Raw genomic sequence first — 7507 nt, forward strand, 5'->3', positions numbered from 1 at the left:
GACTTGGAACTTCCTTATCCTAACATTTTTGTTGTAAGCACCAGCCATTCTTTGTTGGTAGCTTGCCATCCTTATCCTAGCCAGATCCCTGATTTCCTCAATAGTATCCAAATCCTGAGCCAGGATTGCAGCATTTTCTTCAGGATCCCGAACACTTGTTCTAGCAGTTGGGATCACCATCTCTGTTGGGATCACTGCTTCTGCCCCAAATACTAAAGAAAAAGGTGTTTGACCAGTGGCATTCTTGGGAGTTGTTCTATCAGCCCATAGCACATAAGGTAACTCCTCTTCCCATTTTCCCTTCTTGGATCCTAGCTTCTTCTTCAGATTGTTGATGATGATCTTGTTGGATGATTCTGCTTGGCCATTGGCCTGTGGATGAACTGGTGTTGATGTTATCATCTTGATTCCCCAACTGTCACAAAAGTTAGTAGTTCTGCTTCCAATGAATTGGGAACCATTATCACATACAATTTCAGAGGGAATGCCAAATCTAGTTATAATGTTTCTTTTGATAAAGGATATAACTTCTTTTTCTCTGACTTGAGCAAAAGCTTCAGCTTCTATCCACTTAGAGAAGTAGTCAGTCATGGCAAGCATAAATACTTTTCCACCAGGTGCTTTAGGGAGCTTGCCAACTATATCCATCCCCCATCTCATGAATGGCCAAGAGGATGGTATAGGGTGTAACAGTTCAGCTGGTTGATGAAGGATATTGCTGTGTCTTTGACAAGGATCACATTTCCTAGCATATTCTACAGCATCCCTTTTCATGGTTGGCCAGTAGTATCCTGTTCTAAGGATCCTTGAGAATAATGCCCTGCCCCCAGTGTGGTTTCCACAATCTCCTTCATGGAAGTCTCTCAACACTTCTTCAATTTCAGGATCCTCAATACATCTTAAATATGGTCCTGCAAGGGATCGTTTATATAGCACATTATTTAAGATTGTAAATTGAGATACCTTGATCCTGAAAGCTCTAGGATTTTCTCCCATCGGAATCTCTCCGTGTTGCAAGTATTTTATGATTGGTGAGACCCATGATCCTGCATAAGATTGAGCTTCTTCACTAGGGATTACTGCAGTATCCTCTTCTATTTCCAGGGCCACTTGATTTTCAATAGCAGGAGCCAGGATATGGATGATAGGGATACTTATGTCTTCTGGAATTTTTAAGGATGATCCTAAGTTGGCCAATGCATCAGCTTCCGTGTTATCCTCCCTTGGTACCTGTGTTAAGCTGAAAGAGACAAAAGAGAGTGCCAATTCTTTGACTATCTCTAAATATTTGGTTAGTTTTTCACCTTTAACAGCATAGGATCCATTAAAGTGATTGGTGATCAATAATGAGTCTACATATACTTTAAGATATTTCACCCCCATATCCTTAGCAATTTGCAAGCCAGCAATTAAGGCTTCATATTCAGCCTCATTGTTAGTTGCTTGGAACTCACAGGCTATGGAGTGGGGTATTATGTCCCCCTGTGGCGATTTTAGTAGTATCCCGAGCCCTGTGCCCTTGACATTTGAGGATCCATCAGTGTGTAGTATCCAGGGATCCTTAGTCTCATCCAGCTGTTGGACTTCCAATTCTGCTTCTTTTTGTAGATCACTACTGAAATCAGCCACAAAGTCAGCTAGTGCTTGGGATTTAATGGCTGTTCTTGGCTCATATCTTATATCATGGGCACTAAGCTTTACTGCCCACTTAGCCATTCTTCCTGACATCTCTGGTTTCCTGAGGACATTCTTAATTGGAAAGTTAGTTTTAACAACAATAGTATGGGTTTCAAAATAATGCCTTAACTTAGTTGATGCCATGATTAATGCAAGAATAAGTTTTTCGAGGTGTGAGTACCTGGATTCGGCATCAAGTAAACTCTTACATACATAGTAGATAGGATATTGTGTACCTTCATGATCCTTAACAAGGACTGCACTTACTGCTTTTGAGGATACCGCCAGATATAAGGATAACACATCTCCCTTTTCTGGTTTCATCAATGCTGGAGCTGAGGACATGTATTCTTTGAGGGCTTGTAAAGCATTCTCATGCTTTTCAGTCCACTCAAATTTCTTGTTCTTTCTTAGGATATCATAGAATTCTTTACACCTTTCTGAGGATTTGGATATAAATCTGTTTAGGGCTGCTATCCTGCCTGTTAGCCTTTGCACATCCTTAGCGTTGGCAGGGGACTTGATGTTCACTAGTGCTTTAATTTGCTCCGGACTTGCTTCAATGCCCCTCTGAGTTACCATATATCCTAGGAATTTACCTGCCTTAACACCAAAGTGGCATTTTGAAGGATTAAGCTTCATGTTATAATTATCAAGGATATCAAATGCTTCTTCCAAATCCCTTAGGTGATCCTCAGCTTTCTTTGATTTGACTACCATATCATCTATGTATACTTCCATAGTTTGTCCAATTTGATCTTTGAACATCATATTCACCAGCCTTTGATATGTTGCACCTGCATTTCTTAATCCAAAAGGCATGGCAATATAACAATACAAACCTGTTGGGGTCATAAAAGCTGTATCCTCTTGATCAGATGGTTCCATCTGAATTTGTTGGAATCCAGATGATGCATCCATAAAGGTCAACAGTTCATGCCCCGCTGTTGCATCCACCATGGAGTCAATGTGGGGTAATGGGAAAGGATCCTTGGGACATGCCTTATTTAGATCAGTGAAATCGACACACACCCTCCACTTTCCGTTTTTCTTTTGGACAACGACCACATTGGCTAACCATTTTGGATACTTTACCTCTCTGATCATACCTGCTCGAAGTAGTCTCTCTACTTCTTCTTGGATAATGGCATTCCTTTCTGGTGCAAACTTCCTCCTTTTTTGATGGATTGGTTTGATAGACCTGTCAATGCCAAGTTTGTGAGTAATAATATCCTTAGATATACCTGTCATATCTTCATGTTTCCAAGCAAAGGTAGATTTTCTTCTTTTGAGGAAGGATATTAAGTCTTCTTTCATCTTGCCAAGGATCCCTGATCCGATATAGATTTTTGATTCAGGATCACTAGGATCCAAGAGGATTTCGTCCACATCTTGTTCTCTTGCCTCCAAGACATTCCTCGGAGGATACTGTAATTGCTATTGCTCCCTTGGCTTCGAGGTTGGCTTCATGGATGAGGTATAACAATCCTTAGCCTCCTGCTGATCACTGTCGATCTTGATTATCCCCCATGGGCTAGGGAGTTTCACACATTGATGATAGGTGGATGGGACTGCTTTCATATCATGTATCCAGGGCCTGCCAAGGATAACATTGCAACAAGATAAACAGTCAATAACACAAAATTTTTGATAATTATGTAATCCTTCCACGTAGATTGGGAGTTTGATGTCCCCCAGAGTTTTCTTCGTTTCTCCACTGAATCCTACAAGCACGGAGGATCTTGGTGTGATGTCTGATTCTGGAATACCCATTTTCTTTAGAACATCAAGCTGGATAATGTTCACTGAGCTTCCTCCATCGATAAGGATCCTGCGGACAAAATGGTTAGAGATAAAGAGGGTGATAACCAAACTATCATGATGAGGATCCTGAATGTTAATGCGATCATCCTCATCAAACGTTATCATCTTCCCCTCTGAGACACTTGATGTTCTAATAGGTCTTTCTCCATTATCCATTTTTGACTCCTTTGCATGCCTTTTGGCCGCCGAGAAGGATGTACCACAGATGTCTGATCCTCCGGAAATAAAGTTGATCACTTGTGCATTTGCCGGAGGTGCTGGAGCCTTTTCAGGGATCCTTTCATGATCCTGAGTCCTTTGCTTTTTTCTTCCCAACAGTTCTTTTAGGTGCCCCTTGCTTAACAGATATCCAATCTCTTTTCTTAAAGCTATGCATTCTTCAGTTAGATGCCCGAAATCCTCATGGTATGCACACCATTTTGACTTGTCTTTAGTCCCGGATGGTTTATCATTCTTCCTGGGCCACCTAGCTTTTTCACCTAGATTCTGCATTGCAAGGATTAGTTCATGATTATCAACGGAAAAAGAATATTCTGAGATTGGAGGATAATCTTCATCATCCTCTTCTTGGTCAACAGCATGCACATTCTGGTTCTCATTTCTATGGTAGGATTTGAATTTGTTGTTCTTGAAGGAGGATCCTTGCTTCTCCTGTTTTGAGGATCCTACTTGTCTCTCCTGGATCCTCTTGTCATCCTCTAGCCGGATGAACCTGAGTGCCCGAGTTCTTACTTCATCTAGGTTCCTGCATGGTGTCATAACAAGATCATCATAGAATAATGAATCCTTAAGCAGTCCCATTTTGAAGGCTTCAACAGCCGTAGCCATATCCAAGTTGGGAATGTCCAAGGATTCTTTACTGAATTTAGTTATATAATCCCTTAATGATTCATTATGACTTTGAGTTACCCTATATAAATCACTGGTTAATCTTTCAAATTTTCTACTACAAGAGAATTGGTTATTGAATAAATTAACTAAATTAGCAAATGAAGTAATAGAGTAAGGGGGAAGACTTAGCAGCCATTTAAGAGCTGATCCAGTAAGAGTAGATCCAAATCCTTTACATAGGCATGCTTCCTTCAACTTTTCTGGGATAGGATTGATCTCCATCCTCTCCCTGTATTGTGCTACGTGTTCCTCTGGATCCGTTGTACCATCATAGAGCTTCATAGTAGGGATATGAAACCTTTTGGGTACCTCTGCATCACAAATTGGTGGTGCAAAGCGAGATACCTTATGGCTTCCATCTGCAATCTCTGGGATAGGCTTGACTACCCCTGGGACACTTGAGATCATATCTTTTAGCTTCTGCAACTCCCTGGCCATAGCATGATTGATACCTGTATCCTGCATAAATCCATGGTTAGTGGTAAGATAATTATTTAAAGTGTTACCTCCCATTGGGTTCAAGTTAGTGAATCCATATTGCTGGGATTCTGGAATAACGGATGGACTAGTGGAAGCAATGGTCTGCATTGGAATGAAGTCCCCTTGATGGACATCTAGACTTCCTGTTTGCAAACTTTTTAGGGATCCTGGCATCTGGAAGGATCCTGGTATCTGGAAGGATCCTGGAGCGAAGGAGGATCCTTGACCCTGGGATGATCCTGGAACAAAGTAGGATCCTTGACTATGGGATGATCCTGGAACAAAGTAGGATCCTTGAAACTGCTGTGTTCCCGGATAGGTTCCCGAATTCATGAAGGATCCTATATGCTGGGGATAGGATCCTGCCGGCTGAAAGTGTGAGCCTGATGCCTGAGTCATTGTTGTTGATCCGAGGTGCAATCCTCTTGATTCTCCCATAATTTGCACGTCTGGAATTTCCGATGGCTGAGAAGTGATCATTGGAGTATCAAAGCTCAAGGATTTGGGCATCAGTGGGGAATGATCCTCTGCCGTTCTCCTTTGTCTTTTGAGATCTCCAATTTCCCTGAGGATCTTTTCATTAGTTTCATCCTGGCGCTGCATACGATCCTTCATCTGCAAAATCAAAGTAAATACATCACTAGTACTGGGAATATAAGAATTCATAGCAGAAGAAGATGGAGGTTTAGAGTTAGTAGGAGTTTGTCTCTTCTCAGCATTCTTTTGGGATCCTGCCGGTGGAGGAGGCAGAGTGTTCTGAGACGAGGTGACTGCAGACATCGTCATGGACATGTTTTTCAATGATGAAGCCATGTAATTCTTTGAAATGATTTCGAACAGAAAGTTTTCTTATGAATGAAGCACCAATTGCCCCACGGTGGGCGCCAAACTGTTTTGGCCAAAAATCACACAAGGATAATGTAACCAAACTTTATGTAAACGGGGTATGATGCTTGGTTAATTATAAAAGTAAAGGATCACTTTTGTGAGAGATATGCAAAGACACAATGATTTATACGAGGAAAAAGCCCTTGATCAATGTATGATCTCCGGCATAAAAAACCTCGGGTGATGGCAACTACCGATCACCAACTTCAATATAAGAAAAATATAGTTACAACTTCGGATGATAATGAGCTGAGTACAAGGATCACTATAGTTTCGAGTGTCTAAGCGTGTGAGAATTGTGTTGTGTGTTCTTCCAAATGAGGAAGAGTGGTATTTATACAAGTGTAGGTGACCTATTTTAGGTAAAAGGACTAATAATCAGCTCATTACCCCTTTAGAAACATAAACAATCTAGCCTAAATTGCCGCCCTTAAATCAAGCTAAGTTTCCATATCCTTTGCAACGTCTATCTCTGATTTAGCTCGTGCTATAATTGTGAAGACGCGTCCCTTGATTATGATGCTAAGAGCGTATCCTGCTAGATGTTCCTGCAAAATATCATTGTATTAAACGAAGGTAACTGTTAGCATGAGGATCCTGTAATGGTCCATGATCCTGATCCTGAAGTCCTCCTGAGGATCACTGTCTGCCAAATAAACAAGGATCACTGGTTAGGATCACGTGTAAGGATCATGCATAATAAAAATCCAGCCCTAACAGTTCAGGATCAGGTGATCCTCAAAGAAGCAGGATATACAGGCAGAATACACAAGCAGGATATTCGAGAAGGATAACCAACAGAGGCAATGATCCTTACCTCATTGACATAGTCGAGAAACTGTTGGCGGATCAGGGGAAATCCTTGGAGATCCTCAGAAGTCTTTCTCTTCTTCCCCTTACCCCTAACAGGTGCTTTAGGGGCCGAAGCCGAGGGACTGGCAACAGAAGTCTTCTTTCTTGAAGACTTGACAGTGGCAAGTTCATCAATCCCGAACTTAGAGGCAGACTTAGTAGACTTCCCAGCGCCTACACAATCAAAACAAGATAAGTCTCCTAACTAATTTAACATTTTTTGCATAGAACTTACTTTTTGGTAAGGATACTTACTTGACATTGTGGCAGATGCGGAGGATACTTCTTGTGAATCTTGGATGGTGACTTGAAAACTTCTGGTCTCAGGATCAAGCTTTTTGAAAGCTAAAACTCTCTCTCTTGCAGCAGGGGTTAACTTGAGATGAGCAATGGAGATAGCTGCACAAAGGACAAAAAAGACATTAGTGATCCTCATCATAAGAGACAAGTCTGATGGTGATCCTTCCAGGATCCTCAATCCTACCATGGGTGGCCCACTCCTTGGGCAGATCCTTCCCATTAGGGATGGTATCCCTCCTTACAAAGAAGAAACGACGCTTCCAGTTTGTATCATTTTTGGTAACCTTTAAAACAGGGTGACCCTCCCCGGCCTTCCGTTTCAGCAAGTATCGATAGGAACCAAACGTGGTAAGATCATAAAGCTCGGCCAGCTCTGCCATCCCTAAATCAATCCCCTCCTGCTCGATGATCCTCTCCAAGGTATACAAGACCCTCCAGATCATCGGCATAGCTTGGATATAAGATATGCCGGTCAAAGAAAAGAAAGATTGGGTGAAGGCCGGAAAAGGATACGAATATCCTATGGTAAACGGAGTTGCAGGAAAGGCCACCCAAGCGTCAGAAACAGAGTCACTCAGAGCAGTGGATGTGAAAG

This window comes from Helianthus annuus, chromosome 5 (assembly GCF_002127325.2).
Source record: "Helianthus annuus cultivar XRQ/B chromosome 5, HanXRQr2.0-SUNRISE, whole genome shotgun sequence".
NCBI classification, from domain to species: domain Eukaryota; kingdom Viridiplantae; phylum Streptophyta; class Magnoliopsida; order Asterales; family Asteraceae; genus Helianthus; species Helianthus annuus.